The sequence below is a fragment of the Chiloscyllium plagiosum genome, unplaced genomic scaffold (assembly GCF_037043375.1).
Source record: "Chiloscyllium plagiosum isolate Xiang-an unplaced genomic scaffold, Cpla_swu_hap1 HiC_scaffold_5, whole genome shotgun sequence".
NCBI classification, from domain to species: Eukaryota; Metazoa; Chordata; class Chondrichthyes; order Orectolobiformes; family Hemiscylliidae; genus Chiloscyllium; species Chiloscyllium plagiosum.
In genome coordinates, this window is record NW_028270143.1 from 34179306 (window position 1) to 34197000 (window position 17695).

General features: G+C 42.9%; 1 long non-coding RNA gene across 1 annotated transcript in view; it reads left to right on the plus strand.

Moving 5' to 3' along the window:
- LOC148149906 (uncharacterized) overlaps window positions 1-17143 on the plus strand; it is a 39081-nt gene extending 21938 nt beyond the window's left edge. Inside the window, exons 2-3 of the long non-coding RNA XR_015757095.1 lie at window positions 10003-10674; window positions 16547-17143. This is a non-coding gene — a long non-coding RNA (uncharacterized LOC148149906). The remainder of the gene's footprint in view (window positions 1-10002; window positions 10675-16546) is intronic.
- Window positions 17144-17695: the final 552 nt, after the last annotated feature.

Here is a 17695-nt window from a genome sequence, read left to right on the forward strand (position 1 = left end):
ACACCGACCCTCCGAAGAGTAACCCACCCAGACCCATTCCCCTACCCTATTTTGACCTCTAACTAATGCACCTAATCTACATATCCCTGAACACTAATGGCAATTTAGCATGGCCAATTCACCTAACCTGCACTTCTTTGGACTGTGGGAGGAAACCAGAGCCACCCAGAGGAAACCCACACAGACACGGGGAGAACATGCAAACCTGAGGTTAGAATTGAACCCAGGTCCCTGGCACAGTGAGGCAGTAGTGCTAATCACTGACCCACTATGCCACCCCATTGATTGTTCAATTCTCTTATACAGACAGCAGTTGAAGCTAGATCACTGAATATTGTCAAGGTTATGTAGACAGATTTTAGATTTACCAAAGTCCCAAGAGATATGGACGGGGAAGGGGGCATGCACAGGTTGGAAAGTAGAGTGACGTCCATAATCAGATAGAGTAATAGAGTCATAGAGAGGTACAGCATGGAAACAGACCCTTCAGTCCAACCCGTCCATGCCGACCAGATATCCCAACCCAATCTAGTCTCATCTGCCTTCACCCTGCCCATATCCCTCCAAACCCTTCCTATTCATATACCAATCCAAATGCCTCTTAAATGTTGTAATTGTACCAGCCTCCACCACATCCTCTGGCAGCTCATTCCATCAAACATCAAAGGCAGTAACTATGCAGGTCCTCTCCCTCTCTCTCTCTCTCTCTCTCTCTCCTGCACTGTCCTCACCATGTGCTTGCTTTGTCTGTTCTTCTCCCTTTTAAAACTGCTGTTGTTTTGACTTTTTTATACAAAGTTCCAAAACAATGCAACAGCATATAAAACAGTAATTGCTGCTCCTGGAATTCAAGGAAATCACCTCCAACACCTTCAGTTCTTATTGAATGAAACAGCAGGCTGAATGGGACAAATGGCCTATTTTTACTACTATTTCTTACTATCCTATGATCTCCATTTCCAAATTGGCATCAGTTTTCCTTTCATATATTTGTAGAGTTTTCTATGGAATCTTTCTTTATCTTATAGTCACTGTGCATTTAAAAGTAAATCAAACGATGCAACAATACAGTAAATGATTTTAAATATCTACACCATTATAATTGTGGTGAAGTCATTTGTTAACAACAATAAAAACAGGATGTGTGTTGCTATGACTGCAGCTACCAACCAAAACACAAAACATTTTCCTATTTAGCATGATGTAGACCACAGAAAGTTTTCATACATTGGGAGGAATTTTGTCCTGCTCCTGGGAACAGAAATCAAGGCAGGCCAAAAACTTCATCCCACAGGAGGCCACAAATCAATTCCCAGTGCCAGGTTTAAACCACATCATAATATGTAAGGATGATTGAAGGCCATCTGAGCTTTCTGAGCAATCAAGCATCAGGAAAACCTTTTGCAAACTTTGGCATGTCATGCTTGCTCATTGAAAGGTGATGTTGTATGAGTTAATTTCCTTTAGCCAATTAGATGTCTGTGTGTGAGCAATGCATATCTTCATATGGCCAACTGCATAACAGTACAATGCAGCAGATGAGAGCATCAACATGATGGAGCTGGAGTGACTCATCACTGTATCCACCCTCCTGCTAAAGTATTGTTCAATGGTGCTTCATATCTGGTGCAGGCAATACGAGGCATGAGGAAGGGAGACTCACTGAGGAAGAGTGGGAGGCTATGGCAGGGAAAGACGGAAGGTAAGAGTTCAGGGGCATGTGAGGAAGGAAAAGATGGTGCATCTTTGGAGTTGGTGTCTTGCGAATGAGGGATGGAGGAGATGTCCAGATGGAAATGGTAAGAGTGCGATGGCTGTAAAGAGCATGTTGGTTTCTGTCTACAGTGGTTTCCTGGGTTGAACTAAGGACATAAAGCAGCATAGAAAGTCACATTGGCAGTACCAGGATAATTATCAGAGATTAGATGGCCTCATGCTGGATGATCACAGACACAGAGAAAGGAAGTGGGTAGGTAATGGGGAGATTCAGGCTCAGTGTGGGCATGGGCACAGTATCATGTGTACATTTGAAGGGGAGCAAATACACAATGGTTTTAGGATCAAAGGTAACAGAAGGGTGTTCAAGAGTACTAGAGGACAGAGGAAGAGCTACATTGAGTGTGCCAAGTGTGATAGGGGAAAGATATCAGGGGAGGGCAGATGATGTTGTAGTGAGTTCGAAATGTAAAATGCGTCATATTTTAGTCTCAAGGCAGTACTGTGAAAGTGCAATGCCTGAACATGGAAGAATAGACTTTGGAATGAATGGAGACAAAGGTGAGCACAATTGGTCAACAAATGGGACACAACAAGAATCATGAGTCAAAATGAGCCATGTTCAGGTGTGTTCTCCTCTGTATTGTCACCTTCTGAATACAGCAGCATTGAAGGTTGACCTTTGGGTCTTCTTCCAGTGATCTGAAGGAGATGATGCACAGAAGGGCACTTTGGACTGCTGATTGAGGTATAAGTGAACAGAGGGAGGGAATTGGCATCATCACAAATGCTTGTTGGTGGGTTGCATTATTGTGGGTGCATAGAAACAATACTGAACCATGCAAGACACCTCAATGTTGGAAGTCCATAGGTCCAAAATGACCATAAGAAGTGCAAGGGACATATGAGATAGTCATTATATTGTTTAATGTTCTTGTGGCTGCATTAAATGTTACATTTTCACAGGGAAGCTGCTACTATTATGATACTTCATGTGGTCAATTTGCAATGAAACCCAAACCACAGGTGGTGTCATTGCCCAGCAGAAATACAACACTACCTGCGTTAGACTGCATATTCTCCTCAACTATTCTCCAAATGAGGTAATATTTTACAAGGAGTTCTGCTTTATGTACACCAGGAAGTCATGCAGTAACCTAGCTGCAGATGCTGATCAGACAACAATCTGGAATCAAATGAACAGTGCTGAATGAGTTGTTAGATGTAATCAAACCCCTACCTTTATAAATATATAGGAGAACCCCTCTCAGCTTCTGCCTGAGGTCTCCACCATCACAGATGCCAGACTTCAGCCAATTTGGTTCACTCCATGTGATGCAATGATGAAATGGCTGAAGGCAAGGATATTGCAAAGTCAGCAAATATTATTTTATTACATGATGCAATACTACAATATGTGTTTGCGTTCTAACTGACTGATCGAACAGAAGGCTATGTCAAGGACTATCTTCAGGCTTAGACTTCAAAGAAACCCTGTTTATTATACATTAATGCTTAATGCTAAATACTGCTTTACATGACAATCAGAAAAACATCAGGCTTTGGCTTTATAGTTAAGTAAGGACTAATCAATTTCCTTCATGTAATCATGTCCTAGTCCCCTCTGTATGTCTTCCAGAGAGTTTCATCTAGTGTGTTCTAACTTTATGATATTTATACTCAGTGATATGCAGCTCTGTGACATTATGGTTACATTATGCCAGGGACCTACTGTCCTCACACAATTGTCCCTGACAACATTCTGGCAATAAAATAGAAGACTTGTGCTCCAAACTAGTTATGCTTTTAGCCAAGCTGTTCTAAAACAGTCACAACACTGAAATCTACCCAGTAATGTGCTAAATTGAACCGGTGTATTCTGTCTGCGAAAGCAGGACAAAGCCAGACCGGCCAATCACGCAAATTGCGAGTGCCCTGTGCAGTTGACTGACCATGTCCATACCTTTGGATTGATATTGGATGAAACTTTTAATGGCTGTACACAAACTCCCTGACTCATTGCAGCCCCCTAAAATTGTCTGAGGGCTATCCACATTAGAATTTGAGACATGGTCTCCTAGTTGATGTGGGAAAATAACAGGTGAGGATGGAAGATGGTGAAGCAAATTTGAAAAGTGCTGCAGATCATGTTTTAGTCTCAAGGTAGTCACTGTGAAAATTCAATGTCTCTAAGTGTTTTTGCTGCTTAGGCTGCGAGAGCGTGTTGTAGGTGTGATATTGACGTAGGATAGTGTCATGTTTTCTGTCTGCACTGAACATCATGGCAAGACAGAAATACTGTGTGTCTTTAACTTCTGGCTGATGGGCAAAGCACAAAAAGGCACAGCAAGCCAAAGCAGAGATGATTTGAATATCCAGGAAGGTATAAAGTGAGTGGGCGCTAAGAGAGTGAGCAAGCAGCCTTGGGATGTTTCTTGATCTGCTTCACCCTGCATGCTAAGGGTCCTCGCAGCAGCATGCCAATGTAAAGTGTTGGTACACCCCAAAGTGCAACATTAAAGGGCGGCACAGTGGCAAGGGCAGCACGGTGGCACAGTGGTTAGCACTGCTGCCTCACAGCGCCAGGGAGCCAGGTTCAATTCCCGCCTCAGGCAACTGACTGTGTGGAGTTTGAACATTCTCCCTGTGTCTGCGTAGGTTTCCTCCGGGTGCTCCAGTTTCCTCCCACAGTCCAAAGATGTGCAGGTCAGGTGAATTGGCCATGCTAAATTGCCCGTAGTGTTAGGTGAAGGGGTAAATGTAGGGGTGGGTTGCGCTTCGGCGGGTCGGTGTGGACTTGTTTGGCTGAAGGACCTGTTTCCACACTGTAAGTAATCTAAAGTGCAAAATGTACTTTAAATGGATCAGAGATGTGCCATGATGATGTGACGAGGCTGGCACATGTTTTACACCAATGTCCATGGATGTGGGTTGTGTGTGGCCACTGGCCGTGGGGCATGCCTGAGATATTGGTGCTAGGTGTTGAAAACGAAGGTCCAGAGGACCAAGCACTGAGCTATAGTCACCAGATACATGGTCAGCCTTTCATGTCAAGAATTCCTGGCCTCCAGTTTCTATTTATGTGGCGAGCAGGGGGCGGGGGGAGGGGGCGGTGGCAGAATATGATCCTGCATATTAATGAGAAGAGATTAGGTAGGAATGAGGGTGATAATGAGTGATAATCCACATTAATAGGCCTCTTGCTGCTCACCAGCAGGAGTCTTGTTTCAATATCCAGGACTTGATTGGAAAGTGCAATATTTTACTCATACTGTTGAGAAGGGCCTCACTCAATATATTACTCAATTTTCACAATTTTCTTGCCCTAGCGTTTGTCATTCAGAGCATTGTGAGAATCAGCCAAATCTTATTCCCATTGTCTGCTCAGTGCCTCACTTGCTATAAGAAACTGATTGTCTTGTATTTGTTTCATGTTGGGTATCTTAGATTATTTGGAATACAGAGCATGTGCATGGGACTAAAATGCACAGCTGTTAGCTGTAAAATGTCAGATGCATAGTCCAACAATTAGCAAAGTTGTATTTCCTGGTAATGTCAACATTTGATTAGTATCAACTGGTTGGATAGAAAAGTGAAGTTGACATTAAGAGCCGCATGTTGTGATATATTATGTTACTTATATTGACAGATGTTGTTAATGTGTTACAAGGGCTCGCCACAATGAATGGAATCTCTAGCTGATATAATTCTTGTTCAGGTTCACTACTACATTCAGTGAGTTATTAAGCAGTTCTTACAATTTAATAATGTATTAATATTTCATCAGAAATATAACATACTGGGCTCTAAAATGTCTAAGGCTTAGACTGGTATAATATATCGATCCATTTATTTCATTGTGTGGTGATTTTTCTATGCTGGCAATAGACGCATGCTGCATTGTAATGAAATGCAATTTTCAATGTATTCAGAGCAAAAAGCCACCCACTGGTGACAGAAGAATGAGGTGGGAAGTCTACCTGAAATGCAGAGCAAGAGCTGTTTGTTGTGGTCGCCCACCCACCACATGAATAGCATTTAGACACAGGAATCTTGTTCAGTGCCCTGTTCCACTAAGAACAAATTTCCTCCTGTGACGCCTGATGGGAGAGGGGACATTTCTGTTTGTTATGTTTTAATCAGCGGAGAAGAGTTGAGGCCAACGCAGAGAAGGTAAAACAAAACAAAGATCTGGTAAAGCTATGACCAACTACAAATTTCAGTCTCAAACATGTTTGCTGTTATTTTAAAATAGTTTCTATTACAAAATCCACAGTATTAAAACTTAAGCTTAAACATTTCATGACATTTTTGAACACACAAATTTGATATTATCTGCTTTGCACTTGTGGGTCGTAATAATTTGCTTTGGAATTTGATTTAGATTTGACAAAGGTTGGGTGCCAAAACATGGAATTTTCCTGTGGGAATTACTTCTGATATCTGGCAGCACTGCTGGAAGGAGCAAGGCTCCCCTTTTCAGACCCAACAGTATTGAAATATTACTATAAAATAGCAAAGGAACTTCCATTTCCCTGACATAACCATATGGTGAACATAGAAAAAAGATCACAAATTAAGAATTGACAGATAAGATAAGTGCTATGTTCCAAAGAAGGGTTGTACCCAGAATTGAAATATTAACTCTGTTTCCCTCTCCACAAATGCTGCTGAGTTCCTCCATAGTTCTCTGTGTTTGTTTCAAATGTTGTGAGTACTGTCCAGAATTGAGATTTCTGTACTGGAAAGAAGTTCAGCAACTATATTGGGCGTAATGCCATCTCATATTTAAGCTCTCTGTCAACTTAACCTTTTTTTTTCTCCACTTTTCCAAGCACTTTCTATTATTTCCATGTTCTGTGAGATCTCCTTCAAAATGCAAGGCAATTCACTAACACCTTCTATGGCCAGCACCTACGCATTGTACATTCCCATGTTTACAATCACGACAGGGTGGTGGAAATCAAAATACATCATTTAGCTAATATTAAACAATCAAGACATGTTCCACAGTTAAAGTAGGAGGCAGCACATAATACATTGTGGGCGTCCACAAGAGGGGAATAACACAGAAACTGGTGGTCATTTGATTTCTTTCAAAGAGTGGTCCATTCAAATTTAAATAGGAGAAAGTGAGGACTGCAGATGCTGGAAATCAGAGCTTAAAAATGTGTTGCTGGAAAAGCGCAGCAGGTCAGGCAGCAACAAAGGAACAGGAGAATCGATGTTTCAGGAAGAAGAAGGGCTTATGCCCGAAATGTCGATTCTCCTGTTCCTTGGATGCTGCCTGATCTGCTGCGCTTTTCCAGCAACACATTTTTAAACACCACATTCAAATTTAAACCCAGGACATGGTGGACAAAGCAGAATATTCGAGAGAAGGAGCATGGCAGCAATTTGGAGCATGTCTCACATTAAATGTTCCTTTACACTCTCTCCTACTTGCTTACATGAGTGCTGACAGAACAGTATACATCAGCAGCTGTTTGCAAAGGCAACTGTCCAATAATTTCGGAGAGGATTTTAGTCTGTTCTGTGATTGCAAACATGACAGATGAAAATGCCCCAAAGACCTCTGAAAACGATGTATTAACGCCCTTCCTAGTATCTCATAATTCAATTTCACACAGGTAAGCACATATCCACATTCTGGATTAGTGGTGCTGGAAGAGCACAGCAGTTCAGGCAGCATCCGAGGTGCAGTAAAATCGACGTTTCGGGCAAAAGTCCTTCATCAGGAATAAAGGCAGAGAGCCTGAAGCGTGGAGAGATAAGCTAGAGGAGGGTGGGGGTGGGGAGAAAGTAGCATAGAGTACAATAGGTGAGTGGGGGAGGGGATGAAGGTGATAGGTCTGGGGCGGGGGGAGGGTGGAGTGGATAGGTGGAAAAGAAGATAGGCAGGTAGGACAGGTCCGGACAAGTCATGGGGACAGTGCTGAGCTGGAAATTTGGAACTAGGGTGAGGTGGGGGAAGGGGAAATGAGGAAACTGTTGAAGTCCATATTGATGCCCTGGGGTTGAAGTGTTCCGAGGCGGAAGATGAGGCGTTCTTCCTCCAGGCGTCTGGTGGTGAGGGAGCAGCGGTAAAGGAGGCTCAGGACCTCCATGTCCTCGGCAGAGTGGGAGGGGGAGATGAAATGTTGGGCCACAGGGCAGTGTGGTTGATTGGTGCGGGTGTCCCGGAGATGTTCCCTAAAGTGCTCTGCTAGGAGGCGTCCAACGTAGAGGAGACCGCATCGGGAGCAACGGATACAATAAATGATGTTAGTGGATGTGCAGGTAAAACTTTGATGGATGTGGAAGGCTCCTTTAGGGCCTTGGATGGAGGTGAGGGAGGAGGTGTGGACGCAGGTTTTACAGTTCCTGCGGTGGCAGGGGAAGGTGCCAGGATGGGAGAGTGGGTTGTAGGGGGGCATGGACCTGACCAAGTAGTCACGGAGGGAACGGTCTTTGCGGAAGGCGGAAAGGGGTGAGGAGGGAAATATATCCTTGGTGGTGGGGTCTTTTTGGAGGTGGCGGAAATGTCGGCGGATGATTTGGTTTATGCGAAGATTGGTAGGGTGGAAGGTGAGCACCAGGGGCGTTCTGTCCTTGTTACGGTTGAAGGGGTGGGGTCTAAGGGCGGAGGTGCGGGATGTGGATGAGATGCGTTGGAGGGCATCTTTAACCATGTGAGAAGGGAAATTGCAGTCTCTAAAGAAGGAGGCCATCTGGTGTGTTCTGTGGTGGAACTGGTCCTCCTGGGAGCAGATACGGCTGAGGTGGAGGAATTGGGAATACGGGATGGCATTTTTGCAAGAGGTAGCATGGGAAGAGGTGTAATCCAGGTAGCTGTGGGAGTCGGTGGGTTTGTAAAAAATGTCAGTGTCAAGTCGGTCATCATTAATGGAGGTGGAGATGTCCAGGAAGGGGAAGGAGGTGTCAGAGATGGTCCAGGTAAATTTAAGGTCAGGGTGGAATGTCTTGATGAATTGCTCAATCTCCCCACAGGAGCACGAGGTGGCACCAATGCAGTCATCAATGTAGCGGAGGAAGATGTGGGGAGTGGTGCCGGTGTAATTACGGAAGATTGACTGTTTTACATAGCCAACAAAGAGACAGGCATAGCTGGGGCCCATACGTGTGCCCATGGCTACCCCTTTGGTCTGGAGGAAATGGGAGGATTCGAAGGAGAAATTGTTAAGGGTGAAGACCAGTTCGGCCAAACGAATGAGAGTGTCGGTGGAAGGGTACTGTTGGGGACGTCGGGAAAGGAAATAGTGGAGGGCTTGGAGGCCCTGGTCATGGCGGATGGAGGTGTAGAGGGATTGGATATCCATGGTGAAGATGAGGCATTAGGGGCTAGGGAAATGGAAGTCTTGGAGGAGGTGGAGGGTGTGGGTGGTGTCTCGAACATATGTGGGGAGTTCTTGGACTGGGGGGATAGGAGAGTGTTGAGGTAGGTAGAGGTGAGTTCAGTGGGGCAGGAGCCTGCTGAGACAATGGGCCAGCCAGGGTGGTCAGGCTTGTGGATCTTGGGAAGGAGGTAGAACCAGGCAGTATGGGGTTCCCAGACTATGAGGTTGGAAGCTGTGGGTGGGAGATCTCCTGAGGTGATGAGGTTCTGTACGGTCTGGGAGATGATGATTTGGTGATGGGGAGGTGGGGTCATGGTCGAGGGGGCGGGAGGAAGAGGTGTCCTCGAGTTGGCGTTTGGCTTCAGCGGTGTAGAGGTCAGTGCGCCAGACTACCACTGCGCCCCCTTTATCTGCTGGCTTGATGGGTGAGGGTGGGATTGGAGCAGAGGGATTGGAGGGCTGCACGTTGTTCACAGACTGGTTGATTTAAGCGACCATATTTTGAACAAAACTGGGTGATCCAGAGACAATAAGGTTAAAGTAAAGCAGTTAGAGATGGAGGCAGCTGGTCACAATTGGCAAGGATACAGATTCTTTCCAAAATGAGAAATTGTTGAAATTGTGGGGCTTTTCTTCACATGATGAGAAAAATAGAGCACTGCACAATCGTTGAGCAGAGGATCCTGTTACATAACATGGAAAGTATGCAGTCAACCTTGGAATGAGAAGTAGCTCATTCCTAATCTTAGCATTTCTCCTGACGGTTTGGACTGCTGTCACACAGACTCTCTGGTGCATAGGTACCTTTTACTTAGAGGGGATAGCTGGTTATCATGGTTAAAAAGGGATTTCACAAACATCTCTGCCAAAGCTAATTTAGTGTAAGTGGCTTAAATATCAACAGCAATGACAGGCCAAAGCTGACAGCTTATATTTCTGTCTCCTTCAGTGCCAAATAACCCTACCAATCTGAACTCCTCCCTGCCACCAACTCCCTCCAATGACTTCTATGGGGAACTGGAGTTCATACAGGACTGATCCATGCAGCAACCAGAAGCAGGCTCAACTGAAGGCAATGCAGGCAGAGGCCCAAAGCCAGCCCATTCTAAAGACCCTCAGGCATACTCAGCTGTACTGTATCTCAAGAGCTCAATTCTTGTGAAGAAGCACCAAATTCACTGAATATGATAACTTTCCTGTTGCTCCTAGTAAGAAAAACCATCATGGAAATCAGGAAGTCACTGTGAAGAACTTGTGAATGCGAAGACATGTCAACACATCCTCAATTTTTACTTGCTGCAATGTGTAGAATACATCTTATTTTGGCTGTCACTTAAAATGCATTCCACAGAAGGTTGACATTTATACATATACTTATTTCAGTTTATGCAGCTTTTACGCATTCATTAAAACGATTCATTAAAATTGATTGCGAGTGAGAAGCAAATATTTCAACTTGGGCAAGACCGTCCCACATGGGCATTCCTTGAAATACGACAGGAAGGAAAAACATGAAATCTCAATGAAGGAGTGGTTCAATGAAGGAGTGGCTCCCACTGCAACATGGGCTGCTAGGATCAAGAATAAATACAAGAACAATTGTGTATTTAAAAAGTGAAAGGTTAGTATTATATATATAAACTAGGTTGCCCAATGACTGTGTAAGTTGCCAACATTGATCAAGTCTAGTATGCTCTTGTCTGCAGGGCCAGCCCAAGTGTTTTTGATGCCCGAAGTGAACTGTAACTTTGGCACTTTTTGTGACCATGGGTCATCTTAAATGTTTTACAGCTGTTTGAAGTACTTTTGAAGTGTAGTCACAATCAACATCCCTTTAATTTTTTGTCTGCTGCACAGATCTCCAAGCCCTTGTGTGATAGTGGCTTCCAGAAGCAGACCAATTCATCAGCAATACATGGAAACTCCCAGGAGCTGCATGTTGGCAAGGCTGTAAAGGTTAGATAGAATGTTGGCCACTGATATAATGCAGGAAATGTGACAGCCAATTTTGTCCACATTATACACTTAATGGTAAGGTCCTAGGGAGTGTTGCTGAACAAAGAGACCTTGGAGTGCAGATTCATAGCTCCTTGAAAGTGGAGTCGTAGGTAGATAGGATAGTGAAGAAGGCATTTGGTATGCTTTCCTTTATTGGTCAGGGTATTGAGTACAGGAGTTGGGAGGTCATGTTGCAGCTGTACAGGGCATTGGTTAGGCCACTGTTGGAATATTGCGTGCAGTTCTGGTCTCCTTCCTATCAACAAGATTTTGTGAAACTTGAAAGGGTTCAGAAAAGATTTACAAGGATGTTGCCAAAATTGGAGGATTTGAGCTATAGGGAGAGGCTGAACAGGCTGGGGCTGTTTTCCCTGGAGCGTTGGAGACTGAGGGGTGAACTTATAGAGGTTTACAAAATTATGAGGGGCATGGATAGGGTAAATAGACATAGTCTTTTCCCTGGGGTCGGGGAGTCCAGAACTAGAAGGCATAGGTTTAGGGTGAGAGGGGAAAGATATAAAAGGGACCTAAGGGGCAACTTTTTCACGCAGAGGGTGGTACGTGTATGGAATGAGCTGCCAGAGGAAGTGGTGGAAGCTGATACAATTGCAACATTTATGAGGCATTTGGATGAGTATATGAATAGGAAGGGTTTGGAGGGCTATGGGCCAGGTGGTGACAAGTGGGACTAGATTGGGTTGGGATATCTGGTCGGCATGGACGGGTTGGACTGAAGGGTCTGTTTCCATGCTGTACATCTCCATGATTCTATGACTCTAAAGTCTCACAATCCACAATATGATTATGACCAATTCATTTATTTTTGTGTTATTGATTGAGGGATTAATATTGACAAGGACATTAGGAAGAACTCCTTGGCACTACTTCATAATAGTACCAAGCAATTTTTTACATCAACTAGAATAGGCAGCTAGGAACCTGCTCTGAAAGCGGGTACTGCCAACATTGCAGGATTCCTTCAATATTTCCTCAATACAGCACTAAAGCGTCAACCTTGATTTTGTGTTCATCTCCTGGAGTAGGACTTGAAGCCAGAACTTCTGTCATGGAGTAGTCGTAGAGTCATACAGTACAGAAACAGACCTTACGGCCAACTCGGCCATGCTGACCATGTTTACTGAGCTGGACTGGTCCAATTTGCCTGCATTTTGCCCATATCCCTCTACACCTTTTCTATCCATGTCCAAATGTCTTTTAAGTGCTGTAATTGCATTTATCTTTACCAATTCTTATGGCAGTTTGTTCCACATATGCACCACCATCTGTGAGAAAAAGTTGCTCCTCAGGTCCTTTTAAATCTTTCCCCTCTCACTTTAACCTATGCCCTCTACATTTGGACTCCTGTACCCCAGGGAAAAGACCTTGGCTATTCACATTATCTAAGCACCTCATGATTTTATAACCTCAATAAGTACACCTCTCAGCTTCTACACTACAGGGAAAGAAATTCAAGCCGATCCAGCCTGTCCTTATTACTCAAACCCTTCAGTCCCAGTAATGTCCTTGTAAATTATCAGTATAGCTGGGCGACTAGAGTTGTATGCAGTACTCCAAATGTGGCCTTGCCAATGTATTGGCATAACATAATGTGCCAATTCCTGTACTCAATGCTCAAACCAATGAAGAACACCTGAGAACTGGAAGAAGGAGGTGGATCTTCAATTCCTTTTAAGTTAATACGAGACAGTAACCTGTATAGAAGCTCACATGCTGCACACAGAAGTAAGAAGAAAGGGAGCTCCTTAATGTAATTTGCTAAACAGAGTAACTACAAAAGATTATTTCATTCAAACCTCTATGCCCTCCGCACTGTCAAAGATGTATTTGTACATGTTAAATAAGGTTTTTAAACATGCTATTTGTATTGTAGCTTCAGTTCTTAGACTGCACAGCATTTTAAGGACATAATACCTAGACAGAAAACCTGCACTGCACTCAGTGCTCTGACCAATGAAGGTAGGCGTGCCAAATGCCGCCTTCAGCACCCTGTTTACCTGTAACACCACTTCCAAGGAACTGTGTACTTGCACTCATAGGTCCCTCTGTTTGATTACACTCCCCAGGGCTCGGCCATTAACTGTCTGAGTACTACCCTGGTTTGTCTGACCAAACTACAATACCTTGCATTTGTTTAAATTAAACTCCATCTGCCATTTCTTGGCCCACTGGCCCAGTTGATCAAAATCCTGTTGTACACCTCCTTCACTGTCCACTCTATCACCAATTTTGGTGTCATCTGCAAACTTACTAACTATGCCTTCTACATTCTCATCCAAATCATTTATATAAATTACAAACAATAGTAGACCTAGCACCAATCCTTGCAGCACACTGCTGATCATATGCCTCCAGTCTGATCAACAACACTCTATCACCACCCTCTGTTTCCTACAGTGAAGCCAATTTTGTATCCAATTGCCTAGCTCTCCCTGGATTCCATGTGATCTACCCCCACTAACCAGTCTACCATGCAGAACCTTGTCAAAGGCTTTGTTAAAGTCCATGTAGACAATGTCTACTGTTCTGCCTTCATCCATCTTCTTGGTCACATCTTCAAAAAACTCAATCAAGTTTTGGAGATAGGATTTTTCATGCACAAAGCCATGCTATTACTAATCAGAGCTTGCATTTCTAAATGCAGTAAGCTGTAGACATTTGTGTTAATAATTTGATTATCACTATTTCCAGTGCTGGTTCAGTGTTGTGCTCTGTAATCTCTCTGAGAACAATTTGCACAGAGTCAAGATGATTCCACAGACTGACAAAAATAATCAGCAAGACAGTATAATGGAATTACTCCTCCATTTCCAACAGATCCATGCTTTGTCAACATTGGAAAGGAACTGGGTAGACACTACATAGGAGGGAAACCCAAAATCAGCAGAGCCATTTTATGTTAGTGCTGAGTCAAACAGATCCCATTTTAGTCGGTCATAGATCTCAAAAGTTGGAACCATGAATGGATGAAGTAGATTTAAGCATGCTTAAAGGGTGGATGAAATCTGTTTAAGTGTTCTGATCTGAAATTTTTTGAATCTCCTGCATTTGAAACTTTTAAATTAGAAATAGGCTTAAGCTGTCAGAGAAAAAAACAAATACACCAATTATTTGATTGGCAAGTGCTCTGCTATAAGATGGATTAAAAACATTGGTCTGGTTGTGCAGTTTGATTGATTTCTTGTTGAAATCTCCCAAGGCTATCATTACAACATCATGAATGCTTGGTTAAGGTTGAAAATATACTGTTATATTAGTTTTGTGTTCTGCGTTCACATTTTGATTGATACTTTAAAGAAGCTATTAAAGGATTAGTGGTCTTCAATGAGGCCCTGATTAGAAGTTTGTTTGTTTTTAAAAGATATTTGAAAAGGTTAAATGCTTTGTCTAGAAAGTACCCCTTCCTGTTGTGACAGGAATAATGGTGAGAAAGGTGAGAAAAATATGGAGTCAATGAAAATAACCAGCACGCAAACATGAGAGAAAATTTTACAATTTTTCCCTCAAACCGTAAATGGAGACTTCAGGATCTGGCCAATGAGTGATGACAAACTTAATTTCATGCATTTGCATCTCATTAAAGTGCAATTATGTATTATTTCTTTGCCATTTCCAATTCTCCACCATTCCCTGAGAAACTAAATAGCAGAAATTCCTGACCTATAAATCAGAGGATACCGAGGGTACACTTGAAGGTCTGGCCTCTCCAGCCATGTGATTTCACCAGAAAGTCAATCAGGAACCCAGTTGCATTATTAATGAGGTAAATAGCAGAGGATTGCATGAGAAAAGGCATTCCGAAAAGTGAATCTCACTTGACAGAAAAAATTAAGTGAAAATGGGACGTTGCCTCCCTTTGAATAGGTTTCACAAATGGATATTATTTTAGATTCCCTACAGTATGGAAACAGGCCCTTCAGCCTAACAAGTCCACACTGACCCTCCAAACAGAAACCCATCCAAACCCATTCCCCAACCCTATATTTACCCCTGACTAACACACCTAACACCATGGGCAATTTCGCATTGCCAATTCACCTGACCTGCACATCTTTGGATTGTGGGAGGAAATCTGCACAGACATGGCAATAATGTGCAAACTCCACACAGACGGGTGACCGAGGCGGGATTCAAACCTGGGTCCCTGGCGCTGTGAGGCAGCAATGCTAACTGCTGAGCCACCCTTATGTGTGTTTGAAAGCTATGTTAGACTGTTTGGTGTTTACTCTTGCTCCAGCTGCAGAGGTTTGCTCAAGATGAATTCTGGATGAGTCGTTACGGAAATGATTTGGGATGGAGTATGAGGGGGCATAGGGTAATAGTCATGGTGCATTGAGGGTATGTGGTGGTGAAAGACATGAATTGCCATAGAGAGGTTGTGGTGGTTGGCATGACAGGGTGATGGTGTCTGAGGAGTGAGGGCTAGAGGACCTAACAGCTTCTAAAACAGCTGGGACAAAAACAAGCTATTTAACTTGAGCTCTTTAACTAGCCAGATTCAGTGCTCACCCTCTCCATGATTGCCTATGGTGTTCTTCCAAAATTGGTGGGCCCTACTCTTATCTACCCTCGCTTCCCCACTCTGAAAATTGGATCTAATGGGATCTTTTAAACTGAGGCAAGTCTTCCATGTCAGGGAGTTCCCCACCATTCATCCATAGGATCTAAAAGTTAATGTTCACAATGTATTTGCCCACATGTGATGAATTGGGAGCCTGCAACTATCATGAGCTTACTGAAGGTAACCTATCCACTGTGGCCTGGGATCTTGGTGCTTCTTTTCACATGAAGCAGAAAGAAAATTCATTCACCCTCCCTTTGATTAGAATTTACAGGACCATAGGAATCTAGTGGACTTTGATTTTGCACCACATTTTGAACCACCATGTGCTAGGGGTAGTGTGGGATGCTCTTCGGAGGGTCGGCGCAGATTCAATGGGCCAAATGGCCTCTACTGCACTATAGAGATTCTATGATTCCCTGTACACTTTATCTGACTTTCTATCCCCATGTCCTCCCAATTTCAAGGCAACAGTTTGGAGATGTTTAAGTATAAAGTATAAAGAAATGTAGAGATAATATGCCAATCATCCAAGTTCTCTTTTAGAACCTGATTTTTTTTTTGATTTTCTGTGCCAATAAACTGATATTATTTAATTTCAAACTAAACTGATTTAATTCCTTCAAGGATTTAAATGAGTTTTTCTTTATCACATTAGATGCCAGTCTACTTCTTGCTTCAGCGATTCTGAGATGTTCCAGTCATGCCAAAGTGATTGGTGCTTTCTTCAGGTTACCAGAATAATAATTATATATCTTGAGTTTGTATGAAATATTTCCCCATTTCAAAGGTATTGATCTTATATGGAAATTTCAGGCAAAATTGAATGTTTAGAGACGTGATTAGTACTTAATCAGATGAAGGCTGTCATGTAGGGATATTGTCGTTTTCTCACTGATATCCTTATTAATTCCAGGATGGCAAGGCTCATGTCTACTCCTCAATTTATTGCTCACTTGAAAGCTTCAATCCACCTCTGGTGGCATTCAACCTGCAATCGCTATGAGAAGAGACTAAAGAGCAAACACTGGCATTTTGTTTGTGGATTCACATGCTGAGCAACCTAATATCACAGGAATATGCCAAAAGGCCACAGGCATACACATTGTGTATGGCTGCAATTTGTATTTCATGTATGTCCCTGCATTACTTTGAGCCTGTAAATGCGTGGTTGTGTGTGCATGTTGTGATTGTGTGTCATTGTGCCTGTCTGCTTGTGATATTTGTGTTCACTTATGTGAATGTACATTGTAGAGAACCTCCTCTAAGGATCAAGATTTTTTAAGTTTCATTTGTTGAATACCAGGCCCACTTGAATAATCATCATGTTTGGATAAAGATTACTATGGTTGATTGTAAATAAAGATACCAAAAATATTCTGAATGTATATCCACATCAGGCACTTTAGACGTGGAAGATCTTCCAAACAGTTGTGAAGACAGCAACAAACCAAAAAAAATTATAGCTTTTTCCATACCAAGGTTTTTCATGAACATTTTTATTATTGGTGTTGTTAATTATTATCTTGTGATGTATGCCAACTAATATAACTGACATTGTACCTCTGACAAACTGGAAGGAGGGAATTCCTCACTAATCCCTGAAGCAATCTGGCCTATCTCACAATGTCAGAAAATGATGAAACCTATTTCCGTGACACATGCTTCAAGCTGACTTTATTCTGACCACTTTTCTTTGAAGCAGACTATTATCATATCTCACTTTGCATCTGGGCAGATGCCTTGGAAAGTCTAACCAAAATTTCCCATTGCTGATTTAATACGAGAAAACTTTCAAACTGAACCCCTGTCAGCGTTGAAGATGTAGAAGCAAAAATAGACCACTCAGCCCATCAAGTCTGCTCTGCTATTCAATGACATCATGACTGATCTGATAATCCTCAAATCCACTCTCCTGCCTTTTTCCCAGAGCCTTTGATTCCCTTTACTAATTACAAATCTGTCTATAGCAGCCTTGAACCACAACCTCAACAGCTGTCTGCTGTAAACATTTCTTCAAATTCTCTACCTTCTGAAAGAAAAAAAAAACCCTCCTCACCTCTGT